This window comes from Macaca thibetana, chromosome 11 (assembly GCF_024542745.1).
Source record: "Macaca thibetana thibetana isolate TM-01 chromosome 11, ASM2454274v1, whole genome shotgun sequence".
Lineage (NCBI taxonomy): Eukaryota > Metazoa > Chordata > Mammalia > Primates > Cercopithecidae > Macaca > Macaca thibetana.
Window position 1 is genome coordinate 99601458 of NC_065588.1, and position 25581 is coordinate 99627038.

Here is a 25581-nt window from a genome sequence, read left to right on the forward strand (position 1 = left end):
TTGATTTAAATCAAAAACTATTCATTCTAAAACCTAAAACTATAAAAACCCAGAAAGATAACCTAGAGAATACCATTCTGAACATAGAACTTCGCAAAGATTTCATGAGAAAGACACCAAAAGCAATTGCAACAAAAACAAAAATTGACAAATGGGCTCTAATTAAACTAAATAGCTTCTACACAGGAAAAGAAACTATCAACAGAGTAAACAGACAACCTACAGAATAGGAGAAAATATTTGCAAACTATGCTTCCAACAAAGGTCTAATACCCAGAATCTATGAGGAACTGAAACAAATTTACAAGCAAAAAACAAACAACTCCATTAAAAAGTGGACAAAGGACCTGAACAGAAACTTTTCAAAATAAGACATACATGTGGCCGACAAGCACATGAAAAAATGCTCAACATCACTAATCGTTAGAGAAATGCAAATCAAAACTACAATGAAATACCATCTCACACCAGTTAGAACAGCTATTACTAAAAAGTCAAAGAATAACAGATGCGAGATTGCAGAGAAAAGGGAACACTTATATACTGCTGGTGGGAGTGTAATTTAGTTCAGTCATTGTGGAAAACAGTATGGCAATTTCTCAAAGAACTTAAAACGAATTATCATTTGATTCAGCAATCATATTATTGGATATATATACTCAAAAGAATATAAATCATTCTAACATAAAGACACATGCACATGTGTCTTCATTGCAGCACTATTCACAATAGCAAAGACATGGAATCAACCCAAATGCCTATCAATGCTGGACTGGATAAAGAAAATGTGATACATATACACCATGGAATACTGTGCAGCCATAAAAAAGAATGAGATCATGTTTTTTGCACCAATATGGATGAAGCTGGAGGCCATTATCTGAAGCAAACTAACACAGGAACAGAAGCCCAAATACCATATCTTCTCACTTATAAGTGGAAACTAAACAACAAAAAACATGGATACTAGAAGGGAAATAAGAGGCACTAGGGCCTACTTGAGGGTGGAGTGGGGGAGGAGGGAAAGAATCAGAAAAAATACCTGACGGGATACTATGCTTATTACCTGGTAAGGAAGTTATCTGTACACCAAACCCCTGTGGGTGTACACAGTTCACCATATAATAAACCTGCACATGTACTCCTGAACTAAAATAAAAGTTAAAAAATAATAATATAGAGAAATAAAAACTAGTCATTAAACATGTAATCAGAACCAACTTCCCATTGGTTTGATGTGTAATTTGTATTGTTTGGATATGATTAGATATTATCGATTCAGGTGATTTGGATATTGTATAAATTTGGATATTGGATATTAACGTATGGCTAGTACTGTTTGGATATTGTGAATATTATGTGTTCAGGATAGCATTAATTTACTGAGTCTGTACAAGGTCAACTCATCCCTGCATGAGCAATAGTATCTTACTGAAAGGGTAAGGGTTTCATCTTGTCACTTCACACGGCCTATCAGTCACCCAACTCTACCCACTCCCTGAGGAAAAGGTTTGTGTCTCAAGCCAGAAACTGTAAGCTAAGTGAGAGGGTCCTAGGAAGGCACTGGAGTGGGAACTCTCTCTTTTCCATAACTGTGGATCAAGGAGGCAGAGATGGAAGCTTAAGAAGATACACACCTCTTAAATGGCAGGAGGCAGCTGGGACTTGAGAGACCCAGTCCAGTTGTACCAGTCATGGAGCATGGGAGATTAACTAAGGAAGGGTCAGAAACCTATACTTTATAAGACTTTTTTGCTGCTAGCATTTTCTTTCTTTATATTTGCTTGATATTGAGTAGAGTCTTCTTTAAAAATCATCACAAATGAGCTAAAATAAGTGAAAGGGAGAGAATTTCTACCATTTTAAAGAGAGAAGAGTACCACAGGAACAGCAGTGATTCCAAGAGAGGGCTTGAGAGAAAGTGAAATGAGAGAAAAACTGTTTTCCTGACTTGGTTAGAGCCACCGTCCATCTGGACAGTATGTGGGCATGGGCAATCTTGGAGGTGATAACTCAGAGCATGGGCTGTAGAATCATGTAGGTCCACATCCAAGCCGCATCTCCACACCCCGCTCTCTATACAAGCCGGGGCAACTTACCTTCTCTATTCCTGTTTCCACCTTTACAAAATGGGGCGAATGCTATCCCACAACAACTATTACCCTCATTTTACACATAAAAAACTAAGTAACTTATCAAAGCTATACAAGTACTAAGTATTGAAAGCAAGTCTCAAATCCACTCTTTCCTACTCTAACGCCCATGTTTTTAACCCCATTCCATACTGCTTCCCCATTTTAGAATAAGCACAATATAAGTATTCAAAAAGAACCTACAAGATCACCATGGCCTCCTCACAGTCAGCAACCTAAGTGTCCAAAACAGAAAGCATCCAAAACAGAAAGCGTCCAACGTAAGTGTCCAAAACAGAAACTAGAAGATCACCCTGGGATCCACTTCCTCCCTTATCCCTCAGATCTATGCACAACCATTTCCTGTCAACCTCACCCTCTCAATGTCCTCCAGTCCCATTCCCATATCTGCAGTCCTCTGCCACCTATTAGCATCTCCATCCACATCCCTGCTTGCAGTTCACCTCCATTGAATTTTCTTTCTCGCATTATCTTTCTAAAACCCAAGTTTAAATATGGCACTGGCCTTCTTAATAGTGTTCATTGATTTCCCACCATTTAAACAGTGGTTCTCAAACTGTACCATGCATAAAAATCACCTGGTGAAGATGTTAAAATGCAAATTTTGATTCACATATGTCTAAGGGGATAAGCCCAGGCATGTGCACTCTTAGCAGTCATCCTGGGTGACAGATACAAGTGATCAACTTCTCGTTTCTCCAAGTGTGGCTCAGGACCCAGCATCACCAACATCACCTAGGAGCTTGTTAGATATGAAGATTCTCTGGCCTCACCCTAAAACCTACTGGATCAGGATCTGAATTTTAACAAATCCCCAGCCCATCACACTCTGACCTAAAGAACAAAATGCAAAACTCTATGGTATAGGAGGTTGGTCATGACCCACCATCTATTTATCTCTTGCCCCCAACCCCATCTCACAGGACTCTCCCCTCTGTGATCCAAGTGTGACAAAGTAGGAAAACTGAGGCACCAAAAAGCTAAGGCAGTGAGTCTCAGTTTCTTCATCTTGGTCAGCCCAATGCCTAGCACATAACACTCCCTGTTATGTGCATCCTGCTGCTTCATTGATATGTTTTGAATTTGACTGAATGGAATTAATGTATGTTTTAAAACAAATGTTGAAATGCAGTATTATATTCAAATTGCACCTTTCATCAGGGTATGATTTACTGAAATGAAAAGGAATGAATGCAGACAAAGACACTCCATATCACGGACCTGATGCATTTTACTCCTTAAAACACCTTACATTTCTTCGTTGAGCAGGGGAGACAGGTACTGATTCCTCTCTGTGAAGACACTGTGGCTTTTAGTTGATTCACTGCCTGAAGTCAAACCCATGCTCTATATATGAAAGCACAACCCCACCTTCTTTTTCAAGATGAGCAAACTTTCACCACAAAGATACAAGAACAGTAAATATTGATCTTCTGGACGGATGGCGCACCTCACGCCACAGGCCACTCAAGCATCTGCTCATTACCACCAGCCCGCCCCTTTGTTGGGAAATAATGCCAAGTGGCCTCATGTGCTATCGGCTGTAGATTGCAAATATTTAAAAGAAATAAATTTCTCTGAATGAAAAGCACCTTTCTTTGTTATCTAGCCCCCTCTCCTCCCAAGTCATGTTGATTTTGGGGTTGTGCACACTCCCAGCACCTGTACTTTTCAATTGTTTGCCTGCCAAGAACAGTGTGGTTTTCTTGCTTGGTTTTAGAAGCCATTCTAAGTACAGTAGCCAATGAAGGCATATTTTCTTTCTCTCTTGGCACTATGTAAAGGAAGTTTCAACTTTAGGACACCTAGCAGCAACTGTAATTAGAGGACAAGGAAAGAAACTGGAGTTTCTCCATCTCAGTATTTGTCCCACATGATCATGAAAAATGTACCACCCCTGCAGACCAAAACCAAAAGTGTAGGTTTCTTCAACAGTCTTATTATTTGGCAGAAAGTTTTCTAAATTGGTTTTGCTGAAATCCAGAATCATTCTTTAGTGGAAAAGTAAGATCTGGACAATAAGACAAGAATGGAATTTCAGCAAGTGGAAAATCAATTTGTGATTGAGAATAGCCACTAGGTATACAAATCCAAGTGTCTGAATATATAAATGTTGGATCAAACTATTATTTCCTCTACATGGAGCATTATCAATTTGATGTGGTATCATCATGCCCTGTGTGTTTTTAATCATGGTTCTTAATCTATTACCACTGAGGCATATGCAATGCAGTGTTAACGAGAAATAACCTACTGCCAAGTATTATGATCTGATCAATGCTGATGGGTCTGGAGACAAATGATCTGTGTGTAAACTTTTAGTCACTCTCTTACACTAAGCTGAATTCTAATTCAAAGGGAACACTGCAACCTCTATTACTGCCACCACTTTTGTTACTTTTCATTTTGTTACATATTTTATTCTACTTTCATGAACGAGTATTTGGGGATTTACTCTTCCCCAGTTCTTGATCCATATAGTCTGGACAAAGCAAATGCCCAGATCTGAGCACATCACATTCCACTGGCTGCATGAATTGGAATTCAGAACCAGCGAGGTTTAATGGGATATTTTGAGATTTCCAGATTGAGGTTTGATTGTGAGAGATGGTAGCGTCTGTGGCTGCTGCAGCTATTTCAACAGCATAAGGCAAGTGTCTCTTGGCTTTGAATTACTTCTCTGGTAAGCTAGCTTGAGCTGGATAAGCTATACTTTCTTGGCCATTCTGCCTGGTGTCAAGAGATCTGTATTTGTGAGATGAGGGTTCAAAATGTAGTCTATGTTTACGGAAGTTTATTTCACTCTAGGTCAGGGGTGTCCAATCTTGGGCCACACATAAAATACACCAACACAAACAATAGGCGATGAGAAAACACACACACACACACACACACACACACACACACAAAATCTCATAATGTTTTAAGAAAATTTATGAATTTGTGTGGAGCCGTATTCAAAGCTGTCTGGGGCTGCATGTGGTCCACGCTACGTCCTGGGCCACGTGTGGCTTGCTCCCGGTTGCTCTTGTTCAACCTAGAGCAAGCAGGTTAGACACGCTTGCTCTAGATAAAACTGACCAGTTCTGATGAAGATGATTCTGATAAGGACAATGCTCACTTTGTCTTAGTTGGCATCAATCTCCAAACACACATTTAAGCCAAAATATTCTAGGTAATTTACGTATTCCAAAAATGAAAGAGATGATATTTGCTACAACATACAACCCTTATAACTAAAATGAAGTATTTTGTTGTTGCCAATGTAAGTAGTAAGCCATGGAGTAATAAGCTGAAGTGACTCTCTCTCTATTTGCACTGGATTAGCAAGATCTCCATGGAATTGCTTTAAATTATATATAAATCATAAAGCCACTTTCAGTTTCTTGTAAGACTTGAAAATTATAGGAAATGTCAGAAGAAACATAAAAATGACCTTTTATAAATTTAAATTTAAATTCAGAGTTATCCAAAACTGATTTGAAGGAAAATTTAAATCTTTTTAGAAAAATTATTCGGTAAGAATCATCAGCTCTAGATGTACTAATTTACATTTCAGAATAATTTATCAGAAATGCATCCCAGTGTTGTTGGAGTCTGTAAAATACTCAGCAGTTTTAGGGTCAGCTGTATCAGGAAAAATATTCTTCTCAAAGTAAAAATCATCAAAAATGATTTGCAATCTTAAAGATGAAATTGCTGAAAGTATAACATATAATGACCTAGTAAAGGAATGTGTAGAAAGCAAGCCCCGAAACACAGCTTATGATCAATTATCACATAGCAACATATTATTATTTATTGCATCATAAAAAATTATAACACCAAAATGTTAATTTGTTCATGTTGTAGGTTCAGATTGTCATTCATGTATTGCTATTACCCCTATTACATTTTATAACTAATAACATAGTTATAAAGAAAAATGTTTTATATTTTAGTATTATTAACCACCCTTTCTCCTGCTTTCATTTCACACTGGGCTCCACAAATTGTGTAGCTTGCCCTGACTGTATCTATACAATTTTTCAGGCTAAGCCTTACATTCTCATAGTCAAATGGACAAGGTCAAAGGCTGTCAGAAAGATGACAGAATTCTATATTTCTCATTCATGACATTTGGAGGTGGCCCTTCTCCTATCCTGCAAGATCACTTCGTACCAAAGCTTAAAATATGAGACCGATATCTTACCACTTTGAAAGAAAATAATATCTACCATCTACTGAGTGTATTCAGTTGGCCATATATTGCCTCAAGTTAGACAGAAGATTGTTTATACAAGTGCACATGTATTTTTGAAAATTCCATCTTACACACATATGTTTAGTGCAGCACTATTTACAATAGCAAAGACTTGGAACCAACCAAAATACCCATCAATGATAGACTGGATAAAGAAAATGTGGCAGATATAGACCATGGAATAATATGCAGCCATTAAAAATAACGAGTTCATGTCCTTTGCAGGGACATGGATGAAGCTGGAAGCCATTGTTCTCAGCAAACTAACACAGGAACAGAAAACCAAACACCACATGTTCTCACTCATAAGAGTGGGAGTTGAACAATGAAAACACATGAACACAGGGAGGGGAACATCACACACCAGGACCTGTCGGGGGGTTGGAGGCAAGGGGAGAGAAAGCATTAGGACAAATACCTAATGCACGCGGGGCTTAAAACCTAGATGATGGGTTGACAGGTGCAGCAAACCGACATGGCACATGTATACCTATGTAACAAACCTGCACATTCTGTACATGCATCCCAGAACTTAAAATAATACTTAAAAGGAGAAAATTTCTCTGTCTTTTAGCATCAAAAGCTGATGTAGTCTGATACCATTATGTTCCTTTGTTTGTGATCTATCTGGGAGATATTTGTTTTATTTGTATTCTTTGTTCTTACATCTCTGAAAACTTTTATGATCTCTTTGTGACTATTGAAATAATGTTATAACAAAGTGTCTTAGTGTGGGTTTTCTTTCATTATACTGGGCACTCGAGTAAGCCGTAACAATCTGGAAATTCCTCTCTTGCAATTCTATAAATATTTTTTCTTTTTTAGAAATAATTTTCTCCCCTGTGTTCTCATTCTCTCTCGCTCTCGCTCTCTCCCCTCTTTCACTCTGTCTTCCATTTTTAAAGCTTTTCCTTTCTACTTTCTAAGGGCTTCCTTTAACTTATCTTTTCACTCTTATGCTGCTCTTTTTAAAAATCTTGGTTTTCACACATATAATTCCTGTCTATTTCTTCTTGTTGTTGTCACTTTTTAAAATATGGCATCCTATTCTTGTTTAATGGATGTTCTCTCTTCCCTTATTCCTGAGTGTTTTGATCTTAGGGTCTGGGTTTGCCTTAGTAGTGTTAGATTTGTGTTCATATTGTTTGGTTCCCTGGGTTGTTTCAGTGTCGTCTGAGCTTCTCTCTTCTGCTTGTTTTCATTTATCTCATGTTAAAAGCCTTCCTCAAGGATCCTTGAGAGCCTTGACTGCCATTCATATATAACAGAAAGGCACTAAAAAGCTGACTGCAGCTCTGGATTCACTCAGGTAGCGCTTATGACCAGTGGGCTTCCCTGAAGCATGATGGGGTAGCCAGCCTACCTTCCCAATGACAGGTCCCTCACCATCAGAATGGGAAAGGCTTTCCCCTGGTATTTCCTCCAAGCACCAGCCCAAGAATGTATTTACCAGACCGGTAGCATTCTGGGAAGAGAGCAGGAGGAAATGGCCTGGGTGTTCCACAGGCCACTATCTAAAACTTCAAGAAACCCCTACTCGAAGCCCCCACCTCATCCCTGAGTTAGGAGTCCTTCTAGCCTAATTTTGCCAGAGAATAAATCTTTGTACCAACTCTGCAGGGTGAGCCAAGAGGAAATAGAACTCTGCATCCAGCCCTTCACCAGGCCCCTGTTCTAAGCCCTGTGTGATATAAAACTTCAAGAAATCCCTACTTGGAGCCCCCACCTCATCCATGAGTTGGGAGTCCTTCTAGCCTTATTTTGCCAGATAATAAATATTTGTCCCAACTCTGCAGGGTGAGCCAAGAGGAAATAGAACTCTGCATCCGGTCCCTTACCAGGCCCCTGTTCCAAGCCCTGTGTGCACTCCCTGATTTAGAAGATATGGAGAACCTTCAGGATCCAGGTTTTTCTGGGGGGTAGCATGAATTGACTCACTTCTCCTCATCAGGCCCCTGTGTAGACTGAAGTTGGGAGTCACTTCATTCTGTTAACTCAGTTATCACTTTTTAACCAACTTTACAGCTTTCCAAAAATTGTTGAAATTCCTCACCTAGTATAGTCTTCTCTCTTTGTCTTTGTCTTTGTGTGTGAATGCATTTTGTTTTAAAGCAGAGTGTTTCAATCTTTCAAAATCATGTGACATTAAAAATGGATAATAGTTGTAGGGAATGCTGGGGCAAATGGAAGAAGCTACTCAAAGCCAGGGGGAACTAGCCTGAGCTGACCTGGCTACTCCAGCTCCTACATGACCACCAAAAGGGCTCAATAAATTTATATTTCTGCCCACATGCAGCCTATTTGCAGCATACCATTTAGAGGCTCTGTTTCACCACAAATTTTACAGAGTTTAGGGAAAGGGATATGAATAAGTGTGGCCAGTCTACCATGTTTGACCAGATACCCTCATTGCTCACTCGTCTACACTGTCTAGGTTTGGATGATTTTTTTTTTTCCTGTGGCTATCCATCTTGTGGTCCTGGAGTATCCAACCAGCTTCCTCAAAAGGCATCCTCACAATTCTTTTTACCAGGATAACCATAGGCACTAACTTGTCTCTATGATTATTCTCCCTGAAAGTAGTAACTGCCATGCTTCTTACCTCACTATCCCCATCCAAGACAAATCCTGGACCCCATGAAGAATCACTTAAGTTGCAGGTACCTGGACCTCAGACACATTAATCCTGGTCTCTAGTCACTGGAGAGAGAGGGGATTCTACCTCAGCCAATAAAACAGAATTGTGATAAAGACAAAGGGAATAATCTAAAAGTAGTTAACACACAGCTTGTTGGAGCATTATAACATATGCTCTAGATTATGGGATTTGGAATTCATACCTCAGTTGGAATCCTGCCTCTACCATCTACTGGCTATGTGATCCCAGGAAAATTACTTCACCTCCCTAAGCTTCAATAGCTTGATCTGGAAAACGAGATTTAAGAGTAACAATTGTTGCTGTGAATGTTTAAGTGGAAAAGCAACCACAGAAGTGGAAAGCAAATGAATGGAAAGAAATTATCAATGAAAATTGAAAGAGAAAAGATAATGTTTGCAGATGAAGAAAAGATACGGTGTTAAAAAAATTAAACAGTGAATAAAAAAGGTCAAGGCTACAGTTTACACACACACACATAGACACTTAGGTCCCTACCATCCACAGAGAAGAAGGAGATACATAGATACAAATACACACAAAAATCACAATTCTCAATATCATCTGAGGTTTTATATGTGATCATGGTTCCAGAAATTAGCTTTGTGAAGTTGTCTTCCAGGGGAAGCACAAAATTACTATCTCCACTTAGTTATTAATTATCCACCCAAATGGGATCAGGCATCCTCACCTATTGTTAGCTTTCTTTTTACAAGACCATAAATAAAAATACAACTGATGTCCCATCTCATTATCTGCCTCCCTAAGACACAAGCCCACACATTATTTTATGCTGCAAAAAGAGCTCAGTGTGAATATTTGAGAATGATACATTGAAGATGCATATGGACACAAGGCCAGACCATTACACGCTTCTAACTATGTGCCCTAAGGTGTCAAAGGAAAAAAAAACACTAACTTGGGAGAAAATATAAAATTGATCAACATCTCCTTGACAGCTATTGATAGACATATTACTAGACCTAAAGATGTTCCTTCTCAAGAAAACATAAATTCAAGTTCCTTCCAGGTTCTCTGTAGTGATGGAGTTTGGATCATGCTTGGACAAAGGAATCATAATTCAATTATCCAATGATTTATTACAATACACTTTGCCCACACTGGATATTTGGATGTGTAAACATCAGAGTATTACCCTCCCTTCCATCCCAGGCTTCGCATTTCAGATTTCATTAGCCAATAAAGCCAGGTTTATTTATAATAAAGTTAAGCCCTTCAAACCACTGACCATGGAAACCAGATTTTGAAATAATTCAGATTTGTGTTTCTGTTCTTTCTAATTAAGGGTAATATCGGGAAGCACAGACAGTGGGTAGCATTGTTCGAGCACCATGGATTTAAGCAAGAAAATCTGATTATCAGCTCATGTCAGAAGCCAAGCGATAATGCAGCTTAGCATTCGTTTGGGCTTTTTCTTTGGCCAAAAGATAATTACCGTTAGTGAGGCCTTACGTAAGTGTATCTAATATCTAAGACCCTAAAATTTATGAATAGCAAAAGCACACAATAGGCAAAGAAGAATTACTGTATTTATTATTTCTATGGCTTGTTCCACCATGATAATTTCATTATCTAGCAAAGTTGAACCTCTAAAATCAAAGTATAATTTCTTAAAGGACAAGAAGTTAAATATGCTGGCAAGGTTTTTGGCCTGATTTCCTTCAGCGAAAGTTATTTCTAACAAATAAGAAGTAAATCAGCCAGAATTTTCATAGAAAATTTACTAAAGGGAACTCAAAGTTACCTATTGAGGTCATTGCATAAACAGATGTCAAGCTTCTGTAGTGAGATTTTTTTTTTTTTTTGTAAACTGTTATTTCTTAATCTTATGCTGCAGGAAAAATCTGAAATATGAAAAGCACTTCTTGGCCAAAGCAGGATGGTGTCAGAATGCTCATTGCTGAATACAAGTAATGTCAGTATGTATCACAAAGAATAAATGCTGGAAACCCAGAGTGGGGGAATTATTTAAACAAGGAGTTAGAACTTTGTTATATAAAACCAAATCTAATTATGAGGATGAATAAAATCAAGTTGTAAAATTTGCAAGGTAAGTTGGCTGAGATTCTCCAAACCATAAAGAAGTAAATGCTTTTGAAAGAGAAAAAATAGCATTATTGTCCTTAAGTATTTTTTTTATTTAAAAGTACATTTTATTTTCTTGCTTATTATATACTAACAGCAACTAACATGTTATTGAGTACCTGCTACAGTCCAGGCATTGTTCTAAACACTTTAGACAATTTTAACTCATCAAATCCTCACAATAACCTTAAGCAATCGGTACTTTATTATCCCCAGCCTACAGATGTGGAAAACAAGTGACAGAGAGGTTAAATAACTTGTCCATCTGGCTCCCATCACTCCAAATTGTATATATAGGGTACCTGATTTTATTCATCCTCGTAATTTGAGTTCGTTCTATCTCCCAAACTTCTTACCTCTAATACAAATAATGTTTCCCCTCTGGGTTCTCAGAAAACTTATTCTGTGTGATATTTCTCAATCTGCTTGTATTACAGCAATATTCATTCTGACATCATCCTGAAGCAAAAGGAAATGTATTAGGACTCATCAGAGTAGTTACACTGCTGGTTCAGGCACTAACAACTCCCCAGCCTTCAGCAAATCACTAAACTGAACACCAGTCAAACAGGAACAATGTTCCCTTCCCTGCCTACTTCTCATGGTTCTTGAGACAGTATGGAGAGTCCAAAAGATCTCTGAGAAGTATGGAATGCTCTGTAGAGCTGAGCACATTGACAGGACAATGCAATTGCCAAAGGATGAAAGCACAGGGTGAAGGCGTCCCAAGCAAAGCTCTCAGAATCGGTAACTAGTACACTTCCCACCCTTCCCTACTCTTCTCTTGAGCTCTTACTTGTAGCCAAGGTTTATTTGAGGGAGGGGAAAGAAAGGGGAAAATATTGTTGATGACGACAACAACAATAATAAATAGGTGTACTCATCAGCACTGAGAAGCAATGTGTGCAGTGAACCAAAGCACAGACGTTGGAGCTAGACTGCCCAGATTGGATCCTGGATCTGGCACTTGGGCAAACTGCTTTATCTTTCTCTGCCTCAGTCTCCTCATCTGTACAGTGAAGACAATAATAGTCTCTACTTGATTGGATAGTTATGACAATTAAATGACAATATTCATAGAGAATTTAGAGTAGCCTGACAGAATCACCACTAAATATATACAATTGAGAGCTGTGAGTAGCAGGTGCCGCCAATCCATTGGTTATTGTACTAGCAAACTAAAAGATGGAATCATGGTTTTTTTTTTGTTCTATTTTCTATCCTCATCAAAAATTAGTAATTCTCTTTCTACTTTGGCCAAATGACTAGAACAGAAAATTGTGCTTCATAATTTCTGCGGCTGATTTCATCTACTTCCCATTGCTTTCATAGTTTAGTAACAAAATGTCCACTTCAGTATTGTAGAACCGTGTTAGATTATTAGGACTTTGGAGATTCATGGAGATTATGTTTATAAAGATGCTAAGGCAATAGTCGCAGAGGACTAAAGAGTCAAGTCAGTAGCAGACACAAAGCGGAAAAAAAAGTAGAGCAGATGAGCAGTGTATTTCTTGCCCCAAAACCCCTGGCCTTAACCCATATGCTTTTGCTTTGACCCTAATGAGATCTACTAAGGAAGAAGACCAAATATAGTAGAAATAGACCTAAGCCTCCATGGCACTGAGCTAGATGTTTAAATCAACTTACCAAATGCTTGCTACAATACCATGAAATAAAGAGTACAGTGCCTATTTCACGGGTGCAGAAATTATAGCTGAGAGTAGGTGGCTAAACTTGTCAAAGGAAAGTTACTCATTCTCCTGTCTCTTCCTACCTCTCTCTCTCTTCCATCCCAAAAAGCTGTCTCTTCAAAATTCAATCCATTCTAGTTCTAGTCTTTCTCCTTTTTCCTCCTGCCTTTCCTATGTGTTTATCTTTTTCCTTAGTCACTTAAGTTCACTCCAAAATCACTAGCCTTTCTAGAGTTCTTTCACTTCTTCTCTATACCCATCACAGATTAACCCCACAAACCAACCTGACATGGCTGGCCCAAGCAGTAAAGGCACTTTGCTCTTCAAAGACCAGTCAAGATCCGGAGAGGTCAAGATCGGGAATATGCACCTGTACACTGTCCTTGTCACAATATGATACTTACCGCCTATGCCATATTTCTTGTATTTATAAATTTGTTCCTCAGGATATAGCATTCTCTTTTTTTTTTTTTTTTTTTTTTTTTTAGATGGAGTCTCGCTCTGTTGCCCAGGCTGGAGTGCATTGGTGCAATCTTGGCTCACTGCAATTCTCTTGCCTCAGCCACTCAAGTAGCTGAAATTACAGGTGCCCACCACCATGCTTGGCTAATTGTTTTGTATTTTTAGTAGAGACGGGATTTCACCACGTTGGTCAGGCTGGTCTCGAACTCCTAACCTCAGGTGATCCACCTGTTTTGGCCTCCCAAAGTGCTGGGATTACAGGTGTGAGCCACTGTGCCTGGCCTCATTGTTTTAAAAGAATGTCCTTTTTAAAAAGGGCATAGTATTCTATAATATTAAGAATGCATTGAACCAATCCCCAGCTGTTAAATATATAGGTTGCTTCTGGTTTATTACTATGATAAAGAATGCTGCAATTAATAAATTTTGTACATGTATATCCTTACATGTGAGAGAGTATAAATGCACTCTTGGCAAACATTGATTTGTGTTTCTCTGGCTCACCATCATATAATAACAACTAATACACATTTTTGAAAATCAATGAATAAGTGAGCAAATAACTGGGAGTGTGGCAATAAACCACAGTCAACATAAATGACATAGAGGTTCAGCCTGCTCAGTTCAAACTGCTAAGTATAGAAGTTTGCCTATACTTAACCACTCTTGAATTCAACTTTCCTTGCCTATAAAATAACAAAGTATTTTGAAAAACTGTTGAAAGGACTAAAATGAGATAATATCAATAAGGTGCCTAGTCCAGAGCAATGTAAGCTATCACGATTGGGCTAAAATCACTTATCCATGTAAATTGTTTAAATAAGCAGAGCCTAGGTGCTCTGATCATATCATGGACAAGGAAAATCACCCGAAGTGTGTGAGAGCCACAAGGCAGAAAGAACTGTCTCAAACCCAGAGCAGTGGTTACAGGGATGTAGTGGGTAGATTTTCATGACTCCATCGTTTTGAATGGTATTCATAGCACTATTCAAAGTGTTGTTATTGGTCTTGATCTTCCAAGGACAACTTCAAAAATTAATTTTACACGTACATGATTTCTTCTCTAAAAACTGTAATAGCAGCTATGTAAGCACTGAGGAATTTATACATCATCGTAAGCAAAAGGTATTTATTAAATGACCGCTTACATGCTAAATGACATTCAAAAACAAAAGTGGGGTGTTCCTGACCCTAAGAGAAACAAAAAGGCACCTAAATATAGTGAAAACAACACTGGAGCCACCTAGATCTGATTTAAAGCCCAGCATCCATTCAACACAATTAAAGTGGTTTGTATACCAGTCACTACATTAAGTGGTGGGTGAACCAGTCTACCACACTGTCACTTAAAAGATGTTTAACCTTATCAAGTGATTTAGCTTATCTTTGTCTAGGGTGAAGTACCAGCTTCACAATCTTTTTATACAGGTAACACATGTAAAATACACAGCAGTATTAAGTAAATGATGGTTTTTCCCACTCCTTCTTGACTAAGGGCTAACCATTCAAGACAGGACACAAACATTAAAACACTAACATGCATACATCAAAGAAAGCATGAACCAATCAGAGACTAAAGAGCAGAATAGTTACACCCAATCAAGTGAAGGAATTACACACTTATCCCACAGCTAGAACATGCACAGAACCTAGCACACAACACGTATTCAAAGATGTCTATTGACTGGATATAGTGAATCAAGAATTCAAACAATTAGAGTCTCAGGGTTAACAGGAGGCAATGTAACACACTGGGAAGAGTTCAGACATAAAAATTAGGAGATCCAAGTTCGTGTATAAGGAGTCTGAACCACCAGCCAAATTTTCTTGAGCAAATCATGCAAATCATGGTCTTCTGTAGCCTCAGTCTTCTCATCTGGGAAGCTAGAGGGTTGGGGTACATCTTTCCTAAGTACCAATAATTTCAGGTAACAATGCTTGTCAAAGCCTCCACTTTGTATTTCATTTGCTCCATCTGAATTTGAACTGCATACGGTTTGTTCCAAAACCCAGAGATGGTTTGAAACCCCCAAACTGGTGGACTTGATCAATACATCCACGTTTCATTTTTTTTTTACCCTAAAATATAGTGTATGGACTAGTAAGTTAAGAAATACTGCTGCTGAAAAAAGAAATATCCCATTTTAAAATCTAAAGACTAAAATTAACCAGCCACTTCATGTTTTTAGCAAACATACTTACCATTGTGTGAGGTTTTATTGTCCCCTTGGTGAATAGAAATCTTTAAAAATGTATACGCCTGGAACTGAATACCGTGTCAAATCTGTTGGCACTGCATGTTTAAACACCTGCATCTCATCACCAGCCCTTCATAATATTGTTAAACAATAATTATACTTATGATGAGTAATGAATCCAGATATGGTCTTCCTTGAGATGTACTTATTCTTGTGTTAAAAGTAACCCATTAGTAGCATATGAAAGCTTCTCAGGTAAAACATTCATAAATACATCCATATAATACTCAATAAAGTTTTTAAATGGTAATAAATTGCAATGATACCCTCTTCTTTATTGGAGAATCTCACCTTATTTTTCTGCGAATGATCCATTTTTGTTTACCACAATTCTAACTTTCACTTGCCTAATCAGATTTAAATCTTAAAAATAAAAATCTTACTTTGAAATTTGACCCAAGTTTAATTTTGATTTTTTTTTCATACTTGTAAGGGAATGGTAACTTGAGACAAAGGCTAAACTTGCCATGGAAGCTACCCTCACACTTTGCTTAAAATCAACCTTTGCTGATGGATTTAAAGAGAACCTCAAAGAAAATTATTCACCTACTTCCCAACCAGAAAGACTATAGCACGCTGATCACTGTGATCAAAAAGGGTCAGCTTCATTAAAAAGAGTCACAAATAAATATAAACAACATTGGTCAAAGGAAATAATAGTAACAGCTAGCATGCCTGGCAGTACAGTTCTAGGCATTTTACATCTAACTCACTTGATTCCCACAACAACTTTATTAGGTTGGTGCTATTATTACCACATAGGCAGATGAGAAAGCTGAGTTGCAGAAAGATAAGACATTTCTCACAAAATCCCAGGACATAAATTGGTAAAGCCAGGATTTGAACTCAGGCTGTCTGATCCTAGGGTCTGTCTGCATAATCACTATCCTCAACCAATTATTCTGTTTGTGTTTGTCACACACTCATGCAGTAGCCACCTGAAAGCAGGTACCAGCAGCCTCAGCATCACATTTGTAGGTGATGTGGCAGAGAAATTCCAGCCAGTGTGGGGCTGCATGCTGAGAACAAGGGGAAGACAAGTGGGAGATACGGTACAAAGGTGGGAGCTTCCAGAGAAAACAGAGTGAAGACACTCTATTTCTCAAATTACTCTCCTATAAAACATCTTAAAATGCCTTTCAGTACAAAGGCTATATTTTGCATATAGCCACAAAACGGAAGTCCATCCATGGCTGTTCTTCTCTACTCCTCCTGATGATCTTGTAAAGCATTCACTGTTATTTTTATTTAATTCCTTTTTTGGTCAATCAACCAGAATTGGTTTCTATGTTGGTCCATTCTTGCACTGATATAAAGAAATAGCTGAGACTGGGTAGTTTATAAGAAATGAGGTTTAACTGGCTCACAGGGGTGTGCAGGTGTATATATATATATACACACACACACACACAAACACACCACATTATATTCATCCATTCACCTATTGATGGCACTGGGTTATTTTTTTTTTTAGCCATTTTGAATAATGCTGTTATGAACATTGATATACAAGTATCCATTTCTCTGTTTTCAATTATTTAGGAATAAAATTGCTGAGTTACATGGTAATTCTGTTTCACTTTCTGAGGAACCACTAAACTGTATTTACAATGGCTATACCATTTTACATTCCCACCAGCAATGCATGAGTTTCAATTTCCGCACATTTTTGCCAAAACATATCATTTTTCATGTTTTAAATAACAACCATTATGATGGGTTTTATTGTGGTTTTATTTACATTTCTCTAATGGTGTTGAACATGTTTTCATGTGTTTATTGGCCATTTGTACATCTTCCTTGGAGAAATTTCTATTCAAGTCCTTTGCCCATTTTTTAATTGGGCTGCTATTTTGTTCGTGATGATAACTTTTAATTCTTCACATATTCTGGATATTAACCATACATATCATATATACTAATCATATTTAATTATATATATAAAATAGTATATATGATATGTGTGTGTGTATATATATATATATATGATTTACAACTGTTTTCTCCCATTTCGGTGGGTTGTCTGATCACTCTCTTGATAATGGCGTTTGACGCACAAAGAACGTTTAATTTTGATGAGGTCCAATGTGTCTATTTTTTCTTCTGTTACCTATGCTTTTGTGTCATATTTAAAAGACCATTACCAAATCTAAGGTCATGAATATTTTGCCTTATGTTTTCTTCTGACTTTTATAGCTTTAGCTCTTACATGTCTGTCTTTGGTCCATATTGAGTTATTTTTTAAATATGGTATAAAGTATGTGCTCAATTTCATCCCTTTGCATGTGAATATCTAGTTTTCCCACAACAATTTGTTGAAAAAACTCCTTGCTCCATTTAATGATCTTGGCATTTTTGTTGAAAATCAGTTGACCATACATGTAGCAGTTTATTTCCTCACACGCTATTCAATTCCATCAGTTTATATGCCTATCTGTATGCCAGTACCACATTGTTTTTATTAGTGTCATTTTGTAGTAAGTTTTAAAATCAGGAGTATGAACCTTTAGAATTGGTTCTTTTTTTAAGATTGTTTTGATTATTTGGGAATCTTTTGAGTTTCTACATGGATTTTAGGATACATTTTTCTATTTCTAAATAATTTAAATGAAAATATCCATTGGAATTTTGATAGGGATTGCATGGAATTTGTAGATCACTTTGGGTAGTATTATCATACTAATGTTAAGTCTTCCAATCCATGAACATAGAATGTCTTTCCATTTATTTAGGTCATCTTTAATGTCTTCCAGCTGTTTTACAGTTTTCAACATACAAATCTTTTGCTTCCTTCGTTAAATTTATTCCTAAGTATTTTATTCTTTATGATGCTATTTTAAATGAAATTGTTTTCCTTAATTTCCTTTTCAGGTTGTTTATTGCTAGTGCATAGACATACAACTGATTTCTGTATGTTGATTTTTCTGCAACTTTGCTCACTTAATCTTGAAACAAATCTGTGAAGTAGCATTGTCAATGTCCAGGCACTTTCATTAGCAGCCAGACTCATGAACTAGTAATACATGAGGAAAGGACGGGAAATTCTCTTTCTCATTCTCTTTCTGGCAGCTGTGCAGTAGCAGAAACTGCAAATTTGAGTTCCTGCCACAGAAGTGGCATCAGTACAAGCTGTGGTATCTCATTCTCAGTGGTGGAGGTAGTGGCAGGTGGTATCAGGTATCACAGCAGTTGTACAGTGTCCCTTGGGACACTGTTCCTGGAAGTCCATGCGTGGCTCTTCTTATCTACTCCTCCTGATGATCTTGTAAAGCATCCACTGTTATTTTTATTTAATTCCTTTTTTGGTCAATCAACCAGAATCAATTTCTGTGTTGGTCCATTCTTGCATTGCTATAAAGAAATAGCTGAGACTGGGTAGTTTATAAGAAAAGAGGTTTAATTGGCTCACAGGGGTGTGCAGGCTGTACAGGATACATGGCACCAGCATCTGCTCAGCTACTGGTGAGGGCTTCTGAGCTTACAGTCATAATGGAAGGGGAAGAGGGAGCAATCTTCTCACATGGTAGAAGTGGGAGCAAGAAGGAGAAAAAGTACGGGTGGGGAGGTGCCGCACTTTACAACAATCAGATCTCGCAAGAACGCACTATCACAAGAAGAGTACCAAGCCATGAGAGATCCATCCCCATAACCCAAACACCTCCCACCAGTCCCCAACTCCAAGATTAGGGATTATATCTCAACATGAGATTTGGAGGAGACAGCCAAACTATACTAGCTTCTGTTGCTTGCAAATAAGGCTCTTATATGGCAAATATCAACAATGACACATGCTTCCATTCCCTTACCCTGCTGTTTCTCTATAGTATCACTAACACTATCTGGATCATCTGTTTATTGTCTGATTCCCACACTGCCACACTGGAATGAAAACTCCATGAGGTCAGGGTTTTTTGTTCACTGCTATATGACTAAATTAATGCCTAGTATATATTGTACTTAATACAATTTATTGAATGAATGAAACACCTAATTATTATTAATTTACCCCAGACAACAATACATATCTGTTAGAAATCAAAACCTATGGTGTTTATTCATAACTCTGTGCCATGATTTCACCTCTGAAAAGCAACTCTTTCTAGCTTTATGCTCTATGACTCCAGGCAGAGCAAATTCCTGGAAATCAGAGAAATCCCTAGGGGAACCTTCCCCAGGTTTGCTGATATGATCCTCAAATCATTTCCATAGGACATTGACTTGCGAGCTATCCTCTGGGCCAATTATTAGTAGTTTTGCCAAAGTGAATGGATGCTTTTTCTTTCAGGTATTCATACTGGATATTAGAAAAAGCAAACATTTCAAAAATCTTCCCATGCTCATACATAAATGCCCAAAGAAGCACCTAGTTGAATATAAAAGGTATCTCCAGACCATCTCAGAAACAGCAGGAGTTAATCCCCGATAAAGTCAGAAAGGAGATTGAGAATGAGTTCAGCGCCATGTCACGCTGAGATGAAGACACTCTATTTCTCAAATTACTCTCTTATAAAACATCTTAAAATGCCTTTCGGTACAAATCTAACTCACACCTGCTGAGAAAATGATGCTCTTTTCTAGGCCACAGGTTGTCTGTCCTGCCCTACGTTCACCTGACTTCTTAGAGTCCTCAGGTCACGCATGGCCTAGATGCATTCTGGCTTGTTCTTTAACAGGTCCACTTTAACACTTGCTGTGGGAAAGATGCAGTCCAAGGTTACTAACCTGTTTACGACCAACTCTCCTGCGTCTCCTCCATGCTAAGCCATACAAACCTTGGTTTGTACACTACATAATTTTAAAAGACATGTTTAACATAGGATCACTGATTTGGTTATGTGTTTGAAACACAAAACCATTGAACATACTTTTCAGAAAGCAATTTATTTTTTCCACAAATACTAACAATTGTTTCCGAACAGTTCTATCAAGAAGGGTTCCTGCAGAGCAGCAGGAAAGCAAGCACTGGAGGGGTGGCTTTAGTGGGCAGCTCATTGGGAAGCACAGATGGGGTCCCCTTTCCACTCCTATTCCCCAAGGAGAGGCCTGATAACTAAGGCTGACTCCAAATTGTGGCAGAGAAATTCCATCCATTGTGGGGCTGCATGCTGAGAACAAGGGGAAGACAGGTGGGAGATATGATACCAAGGTGGGAGCTTCCAGAGAAAAGCAAGGTCATTCCAGGAACAGCAACTAAACACAGCAATAGAAAAACAGGAACAGAGGCTTACCAGAGTACCTCTAGTACCTGCAAAGTGCTCACTCACTCATTTATTCATTTATTCAATAAATATCAAGTGAACATCTACAATGTACCGCCATCCTGCTGGGAGCTAAGGATACCACAAAAAGTAAGACAGACTAGTACATGCCCTAAAGGAGCTTACGTTCTATCATTCAGCAGGTACTGAATAAATATTTGTTGAACTGATCAATTGAAGAAAATGATTGAGCTAACATACTTCTTTCTGAGCCCCACTTGCCTCAGAATGAGTAGATCTGGTGTGGTTGTACTCAGAACCAGTACATCTGGGGTTGGTACTCTCCTAAGCAACTCGCAAGAAGGTGCATTGTTAGTAGACAGAACAGTAAACGCAAAGGACCTAGGAGGGAAGCGTGCTTGGAGGATTGAGCAGAGGAAGGGGCTGGAGAGTAAAGTATAAGTGAAGAGACCAGTAGGGTAGTGGGGTCCAGATTATGTAGAGTCTTGGAACCATGATAAAGACTTTGGATTTTATTGTGAGTAAAATCGAAGCCCATTGGAAGTTTGTGAGCAGAAGAATATGATCTGTTTATATTTTTGGAAACATTACTAAGTTCTTCAATCCAGCTTTGACCCGGAATATATTTTTACCACCATCTTTCTGATCTGTGTGTCTACATCTCAAATGGCTCCAAACTGGGGGCGGGGGGGCGGGGGGAAGCAAAGGTGTATAACTTTACCTTCTAAGTGACAGTATCTGTCATACCAAATATGTAAGTAATTCTATAACTTGATACTTTCAATCACCATCAGATTATTGAGATTTATCCTTGATGGTCTGTACAGCTTCAATTTATTCCTTTAAACTAGTTGCAACAGACCATTGCCTAAATTAGGCCACAATGTATTTATCTACTCTACTGTTAATGAACACATGCTTTTTACTTTTCCATTACACATCAATGCATCAGAAAACAGTCCTCTATGTCAGGGGTTCCCAAGCCCCAGACCATTAGGAACCAGAAGGCACAACAGGCAGTGAGTGGCAGGCTTGGAGCAAGTGTTATCACCTGATCTCTGCCTCCTGTAAGATCAGTGGTGGCACGAGATTATCACAGGAGCTCGAACCCTATTGTGAACTGTGAGGGATCTAGGTTGCATGCTCCTTATGAGAATCTAACTAATGTCTGATGATCTTCTAAGGTGGAACAGTTTCATCCAGACACCATCTCCTCCAAACCCCTCCTGGTCCGTGGAAAAAATGATCTTCCACAAAACGCAAAAAGGTTGGGGACTGCTGGTCTATGTGTCTTCATTGAGTACAAAGTCTCTAATTTCACACCTTGATGGAAATTGTTGAGTCAAATGTGTTTTCATTCCAGAATGATGAATACTAGAGGCTGGGAAGCGTATCAGGGTGGGAGCAAGGATAAAGAAAGATTGGCTAATGGGTAAAAACATGCATTTAGATAGAAGGAATACATTCTAATGTTCAATACCAGAGTATGGTGACTATCGATAACAACAATGTATTATATATTTCAAAATAGCCAGAAGAAAGGACCTGAAATGATCCCAACACATAGAAATGATAAATACTCAAGGTGGCGGACACCCCAAACACCCTGACTTGATCATTATACAGTCAGTGCATTAAACTGAATATCACATATGTACCCCATAAATATGTATAAATATTTGTATCAAAAATAAAATAAAAGGTGTTTACATTCTACAACTGTTTTAGATCATGAAAATTCTCTCTAAAGTGATTCTCCAGCAGCTTTTGTGAGACTCTCCATTTCTCTATACCATTGTCAACATGTTTTATCATCTGACTTTTTCATTTGTGTCAACTTACAAGTATGAAATCATCTTTCATTACAGTTTTTATCTGCATTTCCCTTGACACTAATAAGCTAAAACTTTTATTTATACTTTTATTGGATATTCAGGTTTCCTCTTCGTGAATTGTCAATTCATATCCTTTGCTCATTTTTCTGCCCAGTTAACTATCTTTCTCTTACAAATTGGTGGGAATTCCATGTAAATTATAGAAATAAATTACTTGTTAGTATTTGCTCTCCAAATATTTGTTGTTAACTTGTAACCTGTCTTTATTTTTGTTATAAAGCTTGGTAAAGGAAACTTTTTAATCTATAATGTAGTAAAATTTATCAATATATCTTGAAAGTTTATGATATTTATACCTTGGGAAATCCCTTTATACCCCTCAGGTCATAAAATATATTTTGTATTTTCTCTAAAAGTTACTGTTTTCTTAAACCTGCCCAAAGTTTACTTTTCTATTTAGTGTGAATAGATAAATAATATTACCTTTTTTTTCTGTAGGAATAGCCAGTTGTCCGTAGTCCTTCCTTTCCCCATCAGTATCTAATATCCTTTCTTTTGTATATCAGATTTATATATTCTGTTCAGTTCCACAGGCCTACGCTTGAGCACAAAGCATGCTGTTTAATTACTAAGGCTTTATAAAAAGTCTTGATATCTGGTAAAAACAAGTTCCCATATTTTTTTCTTCTTCATAATTGAAAGATCAAGTTATGGTCTTTCATTTAACTTGTAGGATCAGTCTTCTTTTAACTTCACCAAAAAGACAAAGATGGACATCTCATTCACATACATAGTATCTCTTCATTTATTTGGGCACCTTCTTTTGTATCCTTAAATAATATTTTATACTTTTCTCCATATATGTCTTATAATTTTTTTAATTTATTCCAAAGTAATTTATAGTGTTGGTTTTAATAATTTATATATTTTAATAATTTTGAGATAATTTTAGAATTTCCAGGTAGATAATAAACATTATCTTTTCCCCCCAGTTCTTATACATTTTCCCTGTATATTATTGCTTTGAACCCTGAGGACATTTTTGAACAGACATAATAATAGTAGTCATTGGCGTTTTTCTTTATGTTAATGAAAATGCTTCTAAAGGCTATTAAGTCTATTTTTGTTGTTGTTTATTTGTTTGTTTGTTTGAGACATTCTTATTCCATCACCCAGTCTGGAGTGAAATGGTGCAATCTTGGCTCACTGCCACCTCCACCTCCCGGGTTCAAGTAGAATTACTATATGATCCAGCAAACTCAAAAAAAAAGAAAAAAGAAAAAGAAAGAGAGGAGGAGAAGGAGGAGGAGGAGGAGGAGAAGGAGGAGGAGGAGAAGGAGGAGGAGGAGGAGAAGAAGGAGGAGGAGGAGAAGAAGAAGGAGGAGGAGGAGGAGGAAGAGGAGGAGGAGGAGGAGGAGGAAGAGGAGAAGAAGAAGAAGAAGAAGAGGAAGAAGAAGGAAGAAGAAGGAAGAAGAAGAAGGAGAAGAAGGAGAAGAAGCAGAAGAAGGAGAAGAAGAAGAAGAAGAAAAGCCTTCCGTGACCACCTTACCCTAGCAAAAGCAGCACCCTTCTCCCACCCCAAGAGACACTCAACCTCATTACCTCCAATCTACAGTTTTCATAACAAAGCAGTTTTCTGGAATTATTGAATTATTTATCTGATAATTTCCCATTATTTATGTTCTTCACTATTGATAGTCTCCTAAAAAGCAAAGACTTTTTTCTTTACTGTTGCTTTTAGTATCTGACTATTGCTAGGTGGTCAGTAAATACAATATATAAGGTATAATACTGGAACACATACACACAGCCACAGACACAGAGGCACACAAAGACACACACACACATACACAATACAGGTTATCTGTCATATATGATAGTATGTTATACATAGTATATGTTTCATATACATGTGCTATACAACATCTGATGTATAGTGCATAATATACAATGTATAATATATAATAAAGTATATAGCAGTCAATATACAGTATATACTATATGCAACAACATAATATGAAAGTATTTTAAAGATATAAATCTTAAAATTTTTTAGTCCTACTTCCATAATTCCTCCAAAGTCACAAAAACACAGAGAGGAAGAGAGAGAGAAGAAAGAGAGAGGAAGAGATGATGCAATTTGAAAGAGGATCTAGCTGTTGCCAAGCCCTGCTCTACATAGGACTGCACTTGCTTCCCCGTTCTAACTTAAGCTGTCAGAGGAAAGGAGTGGCACCCAGGGGGCACTGGTCTGTGAGTTCCAGAGGCATCATCTTGCTGCGGTATGAGCTAAATGCCAACTCTCATTGTCACCTGCACTACTCCTTGATGAGAGAATGGATCTGTGGTCACTTTTCATGAAGTGTTGTCTTCTAAGAGCCTTGACATACTAGTTATGGAATAGTAGTAATAAAGGGACTTTACTGGGGCCTGTTTCCTTTCCAACACAGTCCATTCCGGGAGTCATGGAATCCTTCAGTTGCACAGATCCTTGAAGTCCAAATGGACATATAACTAATGAAACAGCATATTGCAGATACCTTACTTAGATACATTCCTCTGCTTTAGTGCAAAGTAAGAACAGGGAGAAAACTAGGTCATGTTTTTCAACTACTTCATATTTTTCATGTTTTCTACTATTATTGGCCTTTTCCATTAATCTTAAAATGTGATTTTCTACATCTTTGATTTCTACTCTTGAATTGTATTTCCAGTCACCATATGCTACTTTTCTGCAAGCTGTAATTTAAGCCAGTACTGCTCACAAATTTTGAAAAAGGGAGTCCACAGAAGAGAAAACTCTCTCCTCCTCATGTGCTTGGGATGTTGTGATTTCATCAGTGTTGCTGGACTGTGTGTTCCTTTTTAGAGGAAGTTGCAATTCCCTTCATGGTAAATAGGAAGGAAATGAAGGTGATTAAGGCCCTTAGGATGTAAATTTCAGTGTTGGCCAAAAGG

The 25581-nt window shown here is 37.8% G+C and overlaps 1 protein-coding gene across 5 annotated transcripts in view; it reads right to left on the reverse strand.

The window, feature by feature from the left end:
- C11H12orf42 (chromosome 11 C12orf42 homolog) overlaps positions 1-25581 on the reverse strand; it is a 183683-nt gene that overhangs the window by 63761 nt on the left and 94341 nt on the right. The gene's annotated exons all lie outside the window — the stretch shown is intronic.